The following is a 17,445-nucleotide window of genomic DNA, read 5'->3' on the forward strand; positions in this document are numbered from 1 at the left end:
TAAATAATGATGAGGGGGAGACTAGATAAAAAGATGCATTCTGACAAGACAGGCTAACAGATACTGAACAGCAGCTGAATAACATAGCTCGGGAACTTGAACTCACCTCTACTAGTACTTCACAATTTCTTGACTACATTTGATTCCCCCCCCCCCCCCCCTTCAAGGCCATGAAAACTAGCCATTTAACTAAGACTCTGGAGATGGTATCAGCATTTCACAACCCTCAAGCCCATCTGCTAATTAACTTTAAACTAAATATTAAGGAATGAAATCTGGGGCATTATTCTTGAATTTAAACACAAATATTTATTTTGTCACTATGTCTACACCCTAGTTATTTAAGGGGGGGGGGGGGGGGAAGTGCTGTTCAGACTCCTCTGCCAAAGCAATTCTGCATTTCTAACATCCACTAAAACAAAGACCACTAGTTTACAACTCAATTTCTACAAAAACAACTTCTGTGTTTTACTTAAACATTTTGTCTTTCTTGATTGTTTTTGACACTTAGTGTGACAAATTATTCTGAAATTGCAGTTGGCAAGTAAGAAAACTTCCCATAATGATATCTCATAAAACACAGTTAAATTAGGTAAATAAAAGTAATGAATTTACCCTAGTTAGCTGAACAGTGCATTCGTTAGGTCTGTCTGCTCTGAAGACCACAACGCACACCTTCACCACCTGGCAGCTGGACAAAGCCCAGCTCATTTAGAGGCTGGAGCGGAAAAAGCACCATTTTCTCCTACAATTTCAAGCTAAAGGAAAAGGGACAGGGAGGGCCAGAGCTTGATGCCCGTAGTTAAAGGAAAAAAACAAAAACCTCATCAAGGTCTCACTGAATTTAGCCCAGTACAACCAAAAAGAACATAACTGAAAATGGTATAAAGAAATTAACTGTATATAACCAAGTTTCACTACGATACAAAATATTTACTGGTCATGAACATCTGTTGAAATTACACACTTGTGCTGCATTATCATCTAAATTATACTGTTAAGCTATGCAGTCCCTTCCCTATTCTGATACACGAGATTCATGTTAAAAAACACCACAAAGGAAGATGTTTGAACCAATCAGCAAAGCAAAGCAAAGCAAGTGCAGATAGGTATCAGACAAACTGTGTAAATGACTTAAAATAAGAGGATGGAATAAGTGTGGTGCTAAATGGTAGAGGGTCTAAAGCTCCAACTTAGTTTGAAGGCAGAGTGGCTGGTATAAATCAAAGTGGTTTAAATAAATTGCTGATTTTAATCAAGATTTAAGTTATCAGGCAGGAAACCCTGATCTGAATAAATCAGTTTGGGAACATTTTTGGTTTTGTAATTGTTTGTCTAGGGAAGGGTCAATTCTTACTGGTAGGTAGCTATTAAAACACATTACTTGGCAACTCCGTATGTCCTTTGCATTAACACATAAAAGACTGCATTAACAGAGCAAGACACTTTTTAAAATGAATTTTTAAAAATACCTTTGGTGTACCTGTTATGTAAGAATAAAAGTTTATCAAACTGGGTTTTCTCTGTATTTAAAAAGATTTTAAAATTAGTAGATACCTTGTCTTCTGCCCTATGGGAAGCAGAAGTCTCTTCCTGCTCTCTCCGCAATCAGCTTTCAGCCTTAAATGAACTAATTGAACTGAGTAAACCCATGAAGACACCATGTCAGTATCGGCACAGAAGGCTCCTATTGTCTTGGTTAGGATTTTAGGACCCCCTTGTTTCAGATTATTTCCTAAGTGTCAACTTTTGCTGGTTCAATTTCCTTTAAAACTTCAGCATAAATATAGTGCTTGGATAATTTTTTGTGGCTGGATTATTTTAACAGGTGACAGTAAGTTTAAGCATAAGCTATCCTATTGTCACATCTGAATTATGTTTTAAAAAATAATTTTAAGTTTACTAATTGAGCTCTCAAACCTGAACTATTAAGAAATGGGTAACAACAAGTGTTTCGGGTTTGTGATTTTTATCCACGCTCGGGGTGGGGGGTGGTGTTAAAAAAGATTTAAACAAACAAGCCAAAAAAAAAAATCACACACCAAACAAGGGCCTGAGCAGAGAAACAGAAATGAACCCCTATGACCAACAATTCATGAAAGAAAAACTGCAGCTGACACGTGAAATAAAATCCCCTCCTCAATCAGTTTATTCCAGGCAGTTTGGAATTATCTTTTTGGAATGTAGACTGCAAGTAAGCAGAGGGACACCGTTAACATCAAAAATCAGGGGAGGAAGAATGCTTTATGAACCTGTGGAAAAAGAGCATTAGGGTAAGATATTCTAATGCTTAAGATCTTGTTTCAAGATTTCTTGTCTTACTATTCTAATACCTTCTAAGTAGGTGGGTTACATGAAAATCCAGACAGAAAGTACGTATGAGGGGTAGCGATGCTGTTATTAGTGCTCTAATATAGTGTTCTTCACTATGACAGGGACTATGCTACTGCAAGTGTGAAAGAAACCCTTCAGACAACCCTGCAGTGATCAACAGATATGGCTTTATTTTAGTCTCCCTGTATCCCTCTCTAGCTTGCAAGGAGCATGATCACTCATGCCTGCAGGGAGAAGAAAAAAAAAAAAAAAAAAAGGCAGCAGATTTTTCCTTTATCTAGTCTAATCTATTTTGCTAAGTATGGTAGCAGTTCTTCAGAAAAAGACGCAGAGTAATTGCTACTATTACCAGTGTAAGCCACCTTGTGTTTCTCTCTTCTGTCTTAGGGAATTCTTCACTCGCTGCCTCTGTCCATCTGCTTTCTGAGGCAGAAGCCGAGCGAACAGGGCATCGTACAGAGAGGTCAGTAACAGATGCTTATAAAGGCTAAAGTCTACAGTGAACATGCAAGCCTCTCTCACGTATCAGTCTGTGCCAAAATAGGCAAACCAAATGCAGAAATACTGTATTATGTTTGTTTTAAAGCTGTTGTCAAATCTTTCTCCCACTGCACAAAGTAAGCAGGAGACACTGTGTGAGGTGTATTGAAAAAAATCCACTACAGAAAATTGTAACGTGAAAAAGTAAAATAAAATCAGAATATGCCAGGTGGAATATGAAAGGGACACACGCTTCATCGAGTATTTTTTTTAAAGCATTTGCTCCCCTACCACAAAACAGTTCACTAAACATTTGAATTTTAGCCCCAGAAGGGAATACTAGTACTTCGGCCATTAGTTTGATTTAATAAATTACATTTTAACACCTGGAGCAGATCTCAGTCAGATGGTCACCAACAGCATGTATTATTTTACAAAATAATATTTTTTTTAAAAAAAGGAGACATCCCAAACATTAACCTCCAGTTAAGAGTTACGCATTACCAGCCCTCTTAGAAAGGCTCTGTAGAAACACACAAAAGCAAGGCAATTAGAATTAAAATCATTGCGCTCTCAGCGGGATGCATCGGGAGCGCCACTCTGGCATGTGGGGCAGAGCCACAGCTCCCCACGCACCACGCCGGGCTGCGACTGGACTCCCCTCACAGCGCTGCATCGGCAAGGGAAGGGAAGAAAGTCCAGGCTCAAGCCAAATGCATCTAGCCAGTGGCCATCGGAACGGATGCTTACATGACTTGGCACACTCCAGCAGCTTCATGGGACTGCTGGCCAGAACGACCTCTCAGCTAGTCTTCTGTTTCAGCTTCCAGAGAAGTTTGGACTTTCTCTTGTCCGACTCAGTTTCCAGCAGCAGGTAAAGATTAAATAAACATCCAAGCCAAAGAACAAAAAGAGGTAAAATAAAACCTTCCTTTGAATTAAAATGACTTCTTTTTACGTAAAGCTCATCTCTTCCTTGTGGGGATGCTGACCCGCACATCAAGCAACAACTAACAAAGGAAGAGAGCGCACACCCCTCCTCCCGCCTCCTAAGCCTCCTCACAGGCCTGGAGTTCACCAGGAATTCAGGTAAATGGGTATCAAGAAGACAGACCCAGATTATTCGCAGCAGCGCGTGGCAGGAGAGCAAGAGAAGAAAGGCATGAACTGAAACAGCCTGGACAGATGGCAGTTTTTACGTCCAGGATGGCAGGTGAGCTCGGGGCTTATTCCCAAGGTTCCCCCCTGCACACAGGAGTAATCCCGAGGGTTCTTTTTATTTTTTAATTGTGGGAATGGGCTCCAGATATTATACAACTACAACATCTTACACTTTGTGAGAGACCTCAGTAACTTCCCTTAACTTGTATTTTAAGAACAGACTTATTTCAGCATTCACAATTGCTTTCATTAATTCTTTAAAGTACCCAACGTACTCGCTCACATGACTGTATTGAGCTAGTAAGTGCTCTGAATATTAAATATGGGAAAAAACAGCTTTTTGATGCTCTTATTTGTCATCCAGAAAAACGCAGACTCCTGAAATCACACAAGTGAGGGGATCAGCCCAGAGCGGAGCACACGCTCATCAGGCAGCAGTGGGATTCTGCCTCTCCACGTTATCCCCCTCCAGCTCAAGCAGCAACCGGCTTGCTGGGGTGACTCTGAGAGGACAACAGGGAACAACGAGCCAACAGTCCAGCCTTCTCATGCCTTTTTAACTCGTGCTGCTGGTGGCATGAGGGGGCAGATTAATGCCCTTTTCCCAGTGCTTCCTCATTTGCCAGACTAACGCAGACAGGTGTTACTGCTTAAAAGAATACAGAGCTGGCATCACCTTGACAGGAGGCAGTCAAACAAAAAAGCCGGCTATTTTTACCCATCAGGGTCTCCACACCATGACAAGCGGCGCGTAATTAGCCTTTCCAAGTCACTAGCTATTATTTACTACAAAAATTCAAGACATGTATTTCTTCAGTTGTCCTGAAGAAAACCTGCAGCCTTCATTACTGTATGGGTCAGAATATATTTCTCCTAACATCACACCAAATGGAAATAGCTTCACATACCACTGCTGGTAAAGATATTGCCACCTCTCCACTCCTACGCATTCCGCTCGATGGGATGACTAGATTGCAATCCAGCTTTCACAAAACCAACAGTCTACCTCACAGAAGCTTCAGCCAGAAAGAATAAAGCCAACACTAAACAAATTGTTAAATATAGCCTAGTTCTGAAACTTTGTCACCTATATGCGACCGAGCCATTAATCCATATGCCAGTAATAGGGATACTGAATTAAGCAGCCAGTAAAAACGCTGTTGCAGAAAGGGAGAGTTGTATTGTGGGTGTCCCCCCTGATCCACCACACACACCTTCCTTTGGAGGAACTAAACTAACTTAGCAGTGCCAGGATGAAAAGCCTTTGCAGAAAAATGATTTTGGAGGAAATGAAGACTTTTTCCAATCACATAATTTTCTGCAAGTGTCAGAGCCTTCCAATTCTTCAAACTTCCACCTTACAAACGGAAATTAAAAGTATGGTCCCAGTTGTCAAAACACACATTTACCATAAATAAATCCATTAGTCACTGCAAGGTTCTCTCTGTATGAATTATACTGTCTTATGAGCAATTTCGGCGTGAGGTTAGTGAACTGTAAAGACTAGCCATACATCTCTTCCCTGATACTTAAAAAACTAATGCAACAACCTCTGCTTCACAGAATGATAGCCTTAGAGCAACATGACACATTTATTATTATAAAGCACTTGTGAAAGTATGTTTTCCTAATAAAAACTGAACCATCAGCGGACATCATCTATGCTAAATGAAACCAATCACGCAGTGACCGCACATAAACACACACAGATATACAACATGTATGTACAGGTTTACTGTGAGGAATTAGAAATACAAGTACTTATGTGCTTTTACATCAGTTATACCACCCAGACAAATAATGTTTACACGCAAACACTGAGATTTTGGAAGATTCGGGTCTCTTCCCCTTGAAGGACAGACAGGTCCCTGGATGTAAAAGAAGTGGTCTGGTTCGCACTCATAAATCCTTTATCCTCTTCCAGTCAGAGCCCAGCCCACACACCTCAGCAATAATTTGAATCTAATCTCTCCTAAACTTGCAATAATATCTTGCATTTGACACGTGGCTTCTAATGTCTTAGTTTTTAATGGCTTAGAATTTGTGGAATCTTTGCTTTCAGGGAGGGAGCAGGGGTTTCCCAGCAGAGATGTGGATAACTTTCAGAAATTTCCTAAACACAAATTGCTTTTCTTGACTGTCATTCACAGAGTACTGCACAATCCTACAAGTGTGCAGACTACATGTGAGAAATGACAGCTCTGGATTTCTAAATTCTAGAGTTTAGAAATAAAAACTACGCATAGGGAGTACTGGAAAACAGAGCCAGGAAGCCCTGACACCTGACAGACAAAATTTATTAATAAAATCATTATAAATGGCTCAAATAAAAGCAATGAATCTGGTTTGTTTGGGGCTTTTTTTTTTTTTTTTTTGGCAGTTTGCCAAAACTCAGTTTATTACAAGACTTAGCATAGCTCTTTATGCAAGTATTGCATTTTGCCTGTCAGTAGTAACTTTCCAACATCTCCCCCCAAATTTGTTTAAATATTATCACTAAGCTCCCATTTCTGTCTCCACAGATATCTTTTACTTTGTTTCTTTTTCGTATTGCAAACATGAACTAAATGAAGTTAAATGACCCCTTTAATACCTCATTATACAAACAATCTCTTCACAACATAACGAAGAATAAGAGATTGACTTATATTGATATTTACAGAACAACAAAAGGAACCGAAGCAATACCAAAAACCACAGCTGTCAATAACGACAGAGGAAGATAAGCACGCTATTACTTGGTATTACCAAAACACACCAGACCTACAGTTCTACAGTCCTAGGAGAAAGAAAAGGTTGTCTTTCACGGTCTGCTGCATCCTACATCCTAGGTGCGGAACTCGATGGATTTTTCCCGTGCTCTTGCAACACCAAGTGCCCACATCTGTCCTTGTCTTTACCTCAAGGTCAAACTCAAACTTCTTGTGATGAAGGCAAGTCAGATTATCAAAACTGAGTACAGATACTTCTTGGACAGGTGAAATATTGTGCTGAAAATACATAACCAGGTCCATCTGTTCTGCCACCTCCCTCAGATGAAAGAGGGCAACTCTGTGAGGTAAGGTCCCTTACTGAAATGTCGGTATTGTGCGTGTTTACTAATTGAAGAGTGCTGCTATCTCAGCATTATGACTGAAACATTAAAAACTGCAGACAGAACTAAGTTTTGCCAACTACCCAAACAACCTAAATCTGCAATAGGCATGCTTTCGGATCATACAAATCCTACCGCAGAAGCACTCTGAACGGAGCTTTTAAGACATTTTAACAGAAAAACTCAGTTCTCTCGCCTGAGATAGTAATGGCCTAAGTTGTGCAGGTGCAAGTAGGTCTGATGAAACGTGACATTAATTTTCAAGCTTACCTGTTAAACGACAAGCAACTCCATTAACCCCCACAACGATGTGAAGTGCTAACCACCTGCTTCACACACTAGGGCACAGCCAGGACTGCTCAGCCAAGAGGACATGATTATAACTATGGCTTACTGCATCATCGAGTCTGTACATCTTCTGAAAACCCTGGCTGGCTGGTAGCGTAGTTGGACCTCCAGGACAGAAGCTTGTTCCCTCCCTTCCAAAAATATGAGACTCCCACCCAAGGGAAACCAAATCTCTCAGAGCTGTTCAGTAACACAAGGCCTGTGGTGGCTCCGCAGCATTTCTCTCTGTACCCACCAGGAAACAGGAATGCAGCCAGCCACTAAACCACCGTACCTAAAATACTTCCCACTTGTTCCACTGGTTTGAGAAATACACATTACCTTCTACCTGCCACAGTAATCAAGTTTGCAAACTGGTTTATATTAGCACTGAATGTACACACTTTGGGGGGGGTGGTGTGTGTGTGTAAGTCTTGAAACATAGCTTGTTGTAGCAAAACAAAGCTAACCCATTAGCAGAAAAAGCCACGCCACTTACTTAACCAACTTCAGAAACATGTAAACAGGATTTGGACATAAAGGACTTTAAATACACACATACGGCCGTTCGGCGAGAGGTCACTTGGGCAATGGTTTTCATGTGAACTGCTGCAGTCTGTTGGTGACTTCCAAGGAACATGCAACAGGTAACCAGGAAAAGCAAGCCTGCTGTCTGCAGGCTTACATTTGCTGAACAACTGTCATATAAGTTCGTTATCCATGCCGCTGCAAAGTGTTTAGAATTCCCCAAAATGTGAACAAAACCAAACCAAAAAAAAAAAAAAAAAAAAAAAAGGTCACCTAACAACAGTGCAGAAAATCAGATAGCACAACATACTGTAATGCTTTGATGGATGCAAGATCTGGAAAAGCGAGAAACCCAAGGTCCTGATTTGCCTGACATCTGCAGCCAGCCATGAGATGGCCCTGTTAAAAGCCCCACCATCGAGCTCTGGCTACTCCAGCCAGCAAAAGCCAAGCTCATTACAAGCACCTGTGCTCTCACTGAGTAGCCATGGCCAGAAGCAAAGTTCTACCCATCTCCTGACCCACACTTTCTTCCTGTCCTCCCTTTCACTTCCCCAGGTCTTGGCATTTCTGATGCAGCACCTTCTTCTTTCTCCTTCCAAACTGGAAGGAGCTGACAGCACACAGAAGGCAAACTTTCTTATCTACCACTCCCAGGATGAGTGGGATAGCAGTCCTTGAAAGCTGAGAGGAGACGCTGGGGGAAAGACCTACCAAGTTCCCACTAGCATCGGTAGGAACATGCTCTGGGCCCACGTGGGCACCTTCCAGTCAGTCTGTCAGGGTTAACAGGGGGCCAGGCTAAATCTTCAGCACGTGTTTGCAAGCAAATACTAAGCACGTCAAAAGTATTTTTTTTTTCCACACAGGTAAGTGCTGATCTCCCTCTCCTCTCTAGTTCCACTCCTGCTAGAGGGACCACGAACAGCAGCCCACAACATGGAATTCATGCGTACTACAGTTTCTCATTGTAATGGTTTCAAGAACTTCCTAAAAAAAGCAGGGAAAACAGTAGGTCCCCCCCCAGTCTAATTCTCAGACTAAATAAGGACACCACTTTAGGCAAATTTCTCCCCAGCTTTCCAACTAAGAAAAAACAGCTTTGAAAACATAAGCGACTGAAAACAGGACCCTTATTTTCAAGACAACCCCACTCCCTGGCCTTAGGAAGGCAGCCGTATCATGATCTACACCTGAGCACAACTGCTGCAACACACAACCTCCAAGGGCAGTATCCAGGTAGCTACAAAACTGTGATAACCGCAACAAGATGTACATTTGACTCTCATCTCCACTCGGGCTAATAATCCTTCTCCACTAGGAGAACTATACTTGGCATTCTACCTTTTAAAGCAGAAACAGGCATAACCAACCAAAAAAAACCCCAACAAGAACAGGAAAAAAAAACCCCAAAAAACCCTCCACAACCCTTCCAACCAATTAAACTGAGAGCAAAAGAAAAAGATCCTACCCAAAGTGAATTCTTGCAAAAACTCTGTCAATGTGCATCATAAAATTAATAGTATATGGAACTTGTCTAGTAAAAAACCCGTTTATATTTGATATCACACTAATAGATGTTTTATACAGCTGTAGGCATTTGGTTTCCCTCTTTCACAACAGGAAGGATTCAATTCCCAGTTTAAATATTGAATCTTAAAGCATGTAAAAACTGTATATTTGTAAAAAAAGTGCATCTCTGAATACTATGAAATATTTTATATAAATTTGTTTATGCTATGTTCCTCTGCAGAGCCCCGTGTATGTGTATATTATTTAGTCATTGTTTTTCACTTACTGGCCTCAGTTATTTTCCTACATTTACAAAAACCTAAGTTTGCAAATTAAAAGCTCAGAAAAAAGCTTTTCTTACTTTTATATATTAAAAAAAGCACATTCCAGAAACAAGGAAAAAAATGAGGTGAAGTACTTTGGAGTAAAGTATTTCTTTACTATGTATTATGTATAAATACTCTAAAGTATTTATTTACTATCCAAGTAAAATTTGTACATATTCTACTGCTATTTGAGATGACCAGCACAATTCGCTCCTGCTGTCACATTTATGGGCACACTGGCCAGTTCAAATCTGTTCTGATAAACTATCTCTTTATGTGACTTTGCAACATATGTTCACCAGGTGTTCATTATCCACAACAGGTAAGTCACAGATTTGGGAAGTAAATAATTTTGAAACCAGAAACAATACCTTCTCAAGCAACCACACTACAGAAACTTGACATATGGAACATGCTGCGTTAGAAATACCAATATTGCTAATAGAGTTGTTACCTGTTGTGCTAACAGGTTGGATTGTAACAAGCGAGCTAATTCTGAAATAAAACATCTGAGAAAGGAGGGAAAAACAAACAAACAAAAAATCCCAAACAAACAAAACAACCCCCACTGAACCTCCCATCATTAATTTACTTAAAAAATCAGCTAAATCACCTAACTAATAATCATTTAAAGTACAACTTCAGGAAAAATCCATTCAGAGAATTACAGTTTACATCATCTTAATTAATTCTCCTATTACAAAGCAGAGTTGGCAGAAGTTGCTCCGTGATATTTTTCCTGGACTACTTGAATAAAAAGTTATCATCATACTGCCTGGAGTCGGATTCAGATAGAAGGAAAGTAAAACTACGTGCAAGTGCCTTTATCTTGGACACAGCAGCTCACCTATTACCGCAAGTCCTCTACATAAGTCAAGGTATCACATTCCATGAATGGCAATACCTGTTACATGGGCCTCTCATAATAATTTTTCCCAGTTTATTATTCTACATGGAATTAAAATAAGCATAAACACCTGACTAGTCTGAAAAAAATACAATTACCATGCTGTAAAGATCAAGCAAAAGAGCATGTTTTTCCTTGTTTTACCAAGAAGACATAAACAAAGCTTAGCAATTTTCAGAAGGAAATTAGGGAACAAAAGAAATACGAACACAGGCCCCCACACACACACCCCAGCCCCCGAAGGACAGTGGTCACCTACCTGAAACAAGTCCACACTGTGGCCAACAGGATGTCTTCTTTAGACTAGATTGGGGTGCAAAGATATTCCTCTCAGCCTCCTTGGATCATCACCTCATCCTTACGAGTAACCACATCAGCATTCCCAAAGACACTTCTAACACCGTTCTGCCTGGTGTTCCATAAACTGCTTCAGTATTTCAGTCCCCAGTTAAGGCCAGCAATGTCCCACAGCTACCAGGCTCTCAGCTGGGAGCTGCGCCAAGGACAAGGGCACAGTCACAGGCAGAGCTTATTTCACAGCTTTGCTGACATGGTACCTTCTGCCTTCTCTTTCCTCTATTCCCTCTTCCCTGGTACCACCATGTAACTTCACCTTCTGCCAAAAAATCAACCCTGTTTTTCTCCCAGGCAGGTGATTTTCCCGCTAGCCAAGTGCCACAGATGGGCTCACCAGAGCAGCACCAGCAGAAGTACAGGACTGCAGCACAGAGGGGAAAGAAGAAGGAGGAGGAGACCACCCCATTTAATGGCAGCAAATTGTTAACTTGCTTTAGCTGCCTCATCTAACTAACCCTAAGGCAGTAACACATGAAGAGACCATAAAAGAGGTTAACCAGCTAGGTTTTCCAGAGACTATAATAGTTTTCAGTACCTACATAATAAAGTTCCTGTATTGTATGCAGTGTGCTATGAGAATGCAGGTGTTTCATTTGGATAAACTCCTTAAAAGACAGGTAAACATCATGTGTTCTTACCACTGGCTCAAAGCGGTGTGAAATTTCACAGTAAAAAGAGAGTAAGAGACGAGTTTGCTGTTCCTGAGGAATCACTTTTCCAAGATACTTTGTATTTTGACACAAAATGAAACCCACAAAATACCGTATCTATACGGTATAGATATATAGATACATCTATCAAGTATCTGTAGCAGCTGTAAAGAAAGATGGTCTATGCAAACTTCCCAGAACCCCTCTCTGGCTGTAACTAGACTGCTATAACCTTTATCACAGTAATAGGTGAGGGAGAGGTGAAGCTTTTAACTCCACTAGTCAAAATCAATTTTGGTTTTGCTATTCTACATTCACAAATCTCCATTATCCCTACCCACCGCTGGCATTTCCCACAACAAAAACGTCAGTAAGAAGGGCAGTAAACCCTAGTGTGAACACAGTTTTTTGGCTTGCTTTGTTGTAATTGAAATGGAGGAAAGAAAATAAAGAGCTATTTTTGGTTTGTTTTGCATGACGTGCACTATGGATTAAAATGGGTTAGAAAAAATAAGCCCCAGTCAACTCCTTTGGGGTGAAAAAAATGGAAAGCCAAATTCTCTCAGGTGAATTTTTCAAAACTGCAGCAATCCAGCCCTTAAGTAACCTTGCAGTCTACAAATTAGAAAAAAAGATAGTACTACAACCTCAGCATGGTATCCCCATTTTTACTGGAATGCAAACACTGCAAGCTCAGCCCAGGAACGTGCTGTAATAGAAGGACCTACAGATCATTTTGAACCATTACTTCATACCCAGCCACGGATTACAGGCCAGAACGCTTCAGCCAATTTGGAGCTCAAACAATGTGGCCACCGCTCAGTTACAGAGGTCTACAGTCTTCTGTAGGAGTCCACTAAAGCCTTCAAAGCCGCATGACCTGCTGCAGTGACAACTAAAAATATGTGTAATGAATAGAGAGATACTGCTTGCCAAAATAATCATTAAAAATCAGTTATTTAATGTCAGTAGTAGTTTTCCCTATGCTGCCTGTTATGCACTGGAATGCAATCCAGAGAAGTCAGAGCAACAGCCACCAGCAGCAAAAATCACAGCTGAAATCTAACAATCTTTTTAGCAGCCTAAAGACAACTACTTCCAGCTAAGGCAGCTGTATTTTAAAATAATTTCCTCAAATACTAGACAGTCTGTAACCAAAATATACTAGACTTTGCAAAAATGCATAAACAGAAGTGGTAGGAAATGCTACAATTTCTCCTCTGGCAAAGCGCTTGTCTATCCTCCTTAATGCAATGAAATATCTTAAACGATTAAAAAATTCCAATACTTTCCAGAACTCTACCAGCATCTCATCTGCCATAACTACCTCCCTTCCTCCTTTAGACCAAATACAATGAAGACGTGCCAAAACATCACTGTGGGTTAGATACAAGCTAAAGGAAAGAGGCTGAAAGTACAGAAAATGGGTGCGTATCAGTAGTTCTTAAACTTACCGGATGAGTACATCCCCTTTTGCCATCAAAAACGGATCGCCAATCATGAATTCTTTCACTTTGCCTTGCAGTGCAGTTTGAAAACCACTGTATATGTATGGGTACTGATTTATATAAACACACATACATAGGCGTATTGGCTTCTTGTTGTGATAACGCCTGGGGTCAGAGCAAGGTTAAGGATAAGGTTAAGGACCAACTCTCTGCTCTTTACCTAGGTACACGATATCCAAGGACTTTCTGAACTGAGATTTTCACAAGCAGCAGAAAGACAGGGCAGAAAAGCCACACCTTCACTGCAGTGCCTAACAGCCGTTCCTCTAAATCTAAAGACCAGAGAAAAATGAAGTTGAATGGTTTTATTAAACCCCAAACGCTCCTGTATGGCACATACCTAAAGCAATGGAGGGAGGAGACTGAAGTATGAAGAAGGGAGGAGGGGAAGAGGCACAGCCCAGCAGCCCCACCTTCAATCAGCTAAAATGCAACTCCACCGGGCTTCTGTTGCTGAAAGCTGAGAACCTCACAGAATGCTACAGAGCCCTATATGAAAACCTTACAGAACACTATAGAGCCCTATATGAAGACCTTACAGAAAGTGGCCTTGATAAAAAACAAACACGTGAAAGAAAATCCTTGAGCTGTTGGTCTTTCTGTTTATTAGCTTAGTTATTCTGAAAGTCATAAATTCAAACCTCTTTCCTACTCCATGTATGCTGTGGCTGTGCAGAACTGACAGCAGGCAAACATCAATAGATCATCTATGCTACCAACAGCACTGCAGCATTAGCCTGAGCAGTTACACAAACATATGGAAAATTCAGAGTTCCTATGGGCGGACACACTTCTCCCAGGTCTAGCTAAAGATTAAAGTATTCTTATCTCCTTGCCAATTTTAACGGTATGTGGTGGCAAACAAAATAAATACAAAAGAGGGAAGTCTCGAAAGAAGGCAGCTCAGCCCCTTCCTGTAAGCACAAAATTTCAGCAGCTGCTATCTTATTAACTGCTGCAAGTTTAAAAAGACATTTTCTCTTAACCCCTATGAAACTGGGTTTCAAGTACTCAAAAAGCAAACAAGGGCAGTCCATGATGACTTTTGAGCTACAAACATTGTGAAAGTGAAGTGTGTGAGGGGGAAGCAAAAGCGTAATCAAAGTTACATGATTTTGTGACTCACCGACAAACTAGGAAAATAAATACTTCAAGTTGCTAAGACTCCCAAATTCCCACTGAATGTACAAGTACGTTGCTTAATTGAACAGCCCGTGAGATCCCAGCTAGAAAACTGATTACAGGTTCGTAACTTCAGTCAGAGATGGTACCTCACATTTCAACTCACAAAACAACACACTCCAAGGATTCCAGTCAGCAGTTCCTGGCTGTCAGACCCGTTCTTAAACCCCTGCTAATCCAAAGCACCTTTCCCCCACGAATTATAAATATGAGAGTAACATGCAAACAAATATCATATATATGCAAGTGTTTAAGTAAAAATTAACTCTGACTCCTTTGCTACTTACAGCCTTCCCTGTTTCAGCATCTGTATTCAGGAATGGAACCATGTGCACTGACACCAGGTGTTACTTAGCTCAGGTAAAATGTATGCTACCAGGCCAGCATGTTTTAACTAATAGGTCCCAGATGTTTATCCTGGGATAAGGGTGAAGTTTCACAAGAGGATTAAGGTGTTTTAAGACCGTGCTGCCTATGGGAGGGACAGTCAAACAAATGGTGGATGCAACCCAGCTGAAAACTAACTGAGAAGAAAGAAACGGGTCTGTCCTCCCTACCTGCACGGTGAACCAGCTGGCCACGGAGGTACACGAGGCAAGGGCTAGCATTAGCAAAGGGAGGCAGCAAGAAAATATGGCCACTGACAAGGGCATGAAAGATGAGGCTTCCTCAGTGGCGGCAGCTCAGGTTTGCACCAGCCCAAGCCACTTGTGAAGCCTTAAGCTTTAGGCCAAGTTACGGGAAGTTTAGGTTAACCTAAATGCAACCGATTGTCCTAACACAACCACATGGTAATATTTTTGGCTCTGCATGAGCAGAAGGAGTTTTGGACATGTTCCAGCCAAAGTTGTTCTTCCCGGACTTGACAGTGCCTAGGACTTCACTGCAGGATTTTCAGCACATGCTATATGGTCAATCTGAAGCTTATATTTCATGATGACTGGCTAACCTATGCCAAAATACAACTTGCCCTGCTCCAGCTATGGTTCATAAAAACCCAACCCACGATCTTCTAAAGAGACACAATTTCTATCAGAGCATACAACGGTCGTTAGAGGCTAGTAGTGCTTGAAGAGTCCCCATTCTTCTCAGTTTGCTAAACTGAAACCTATTGTGCTGACTAGCTGCAAAAGGAGGTCAACACAAAACCTCCTTGTTCTAAAGGACAGTAATCACACCGGAGCATCAAGCGTGAGTTGGTATGAAAAGGAGAAGAAAAATGGGAGAGGGTGTGGAATAAGAAAAGACACAGAGATCCACCCTTATAGGAAGAGCTAAATAAAAAGGGTTACACGATGACTCCTTCTATGATGCATATGAAAGAGAAGGAGCATTGCTGGCCTGGGATTTAATTCTAGTATCATCCCAGTTTTGCATTTACTACTGACTTTACCCCAGTGTGAGCAAGATCAGGCATAGCTTATTAACTGAAGAGAGGCTTAATCCTACTTAGTCATCAGGCATGACTAAGGACTACAGTATTTGACCTCTTGTGGAAAATAAAAAGAAGCAGCTGAAAAATCATCTTTCGTCTTTGCTGTGCTAGAGAAACAGACATTTCCTATAGCGTAACAGATGAACTCAGAACTGCAAAGTAAGTTGAATGGCAATATTACACAAGAAAGAATGCAAGAAATGTGCATGTTTATACACACAGGTACACATTAAATAAAGCAGGTGTAAGCTTTAAAAAACTACTCATAAGACTGACAGCGTTCTTCAGCACTCAGTTTCAATAACAACATTATCCATGAATCACTAAGACAAATCAAGAAGTTACACTTTTCACTCCGGATATCTTTTTCAACAGAAAAGGAGAGACTGTGGGAGAGGAGGGAACTACTTCTCTGTGGTGGAATATCAGCTAACAAGGAAGAGAGATAACCAGATTTCTGTAATTCTGAACATGTCATTCTGTCCCTACACCAAGCAAGCTGAAGGGGCTGGCCTGCCCATCTCCCTTCCCTCAAGTAGAAGGGCAATGTGATCGTTAACTTCCATGAGGCACTGCATGAGCCCAGGATGGGTAAAAAGTGGTATTGGAAAATACTGTGTTTGCCAGCCGTGTTTTCTCTAACTTTAAACTGATTCTGAATTGGCATAGTATGCTTTGGCAGGGGAACAGAAGAGATGATCTAATAGGTCATTTGACTTCCGTCACTAATTTCTGTGATCTAAATAACAATTTAGGTTTATGGTGTGTAAAACTCCAATTTCTTAAGGCTTGTTTTAGGGTTAGAAATGTCAGTATGACAGTAGCTATCAAACCCATAATGATGCAAACAAGAAAAGTCTCTTAAAGTTTTAAAATAGGAAAAAGTAGCTCCAGACCCTTTATACTTCACAGTAGAGCTCAGATGTAAATAAACATGATTAGAAGGTCAATATGGTAACTACAGACATGGTGTTTCATTGAACAAAAAAATGACAAAAAATGCACAGTAAGAACAGCAGTGACAGGGATAAGAAACAGCTGATATAACTTGCAGTATTTATTATATATTTGGCTATATATTATATACTTGGCTATTTATTATATGCTAAATATACATTATTTATTTTATGTATGTGTGTATACACACACAATCTCTCTGAACCACACACGGTAACATGGATGCAGAGCCAGAAGACTCTTGCACTGCAAGGAGGAAACAAGAAGGCAGATTAGCTCACAAAGAACCAAAGAACTGAAATAATGTGTTGATATTTCCTGGAACCAGTCCGAAGATGAGCAGCAGAGTTTTGGATGGACTGCAAATTTTCCCAACACTTCCTTTGAAAACCAAGCTGGTACAGCATTCTAATAATCCAACTCAAAGGCATGGAAAACAACTTTGGCTTTTGCCAGGTTGCACTGGGGCGGGGAGTGGGCGGAGGGGAACTCCTCCCAGACATTTATAAACACTTCTGATTTTTATGCATGTCCCAATCAATGCCTGTATGGCAGCAAACTAGTTCTGAAGCCCACTTCTTCTCAAGTAGAAGAGGTTGAAATAGTTGTAAATCCAGATATTTCAAAATTCAGCAAGTGAAAACTTGGTCTATAACAAGACGCAAATTCAGAGTAGATCAGCAATTC

The 17,445-nt window shown here is 40.8% G+C and overlaps 1 protein-coding gene across 7 annotated transcripts in view; it reads right to left on the minus strand.

Annotated features, from left to right (window-relative positions):
• MAML3 (mastermind like transcriptional coactivator 3) overlaps positions 1-17,445 on the minus strand; it is a 326,795-nt gene that overhangs the window by 231,993 nt on the left and 77,357 nt on the right. The window contains exon 1 of one of the 7 annotated variants that reach the window (XM_080402721.1): positions 10,929-12,711. The exons of the other annotated variants lie outside the window; for them this stretch is intronic. The gene's annotated coding sequence lies outside the window, so the exon portion shown is untranslated. Of the gene's footprint in view, positions 1-10,928; positions 12,712-17,445 lie in introns of those variants that run through there. 7 annotated transcript variants of the gene reach the window in all.

This window comes from Falco punctatus, assembly GCF_963210335.1.
Source record: "Falco punctatus genome assembly, chromosome: 1".
NCBI lineage: Eukaryota > Metazoa > Chordata > Aves > Falconiformes > Falconidae > Falco > Falco punctatus.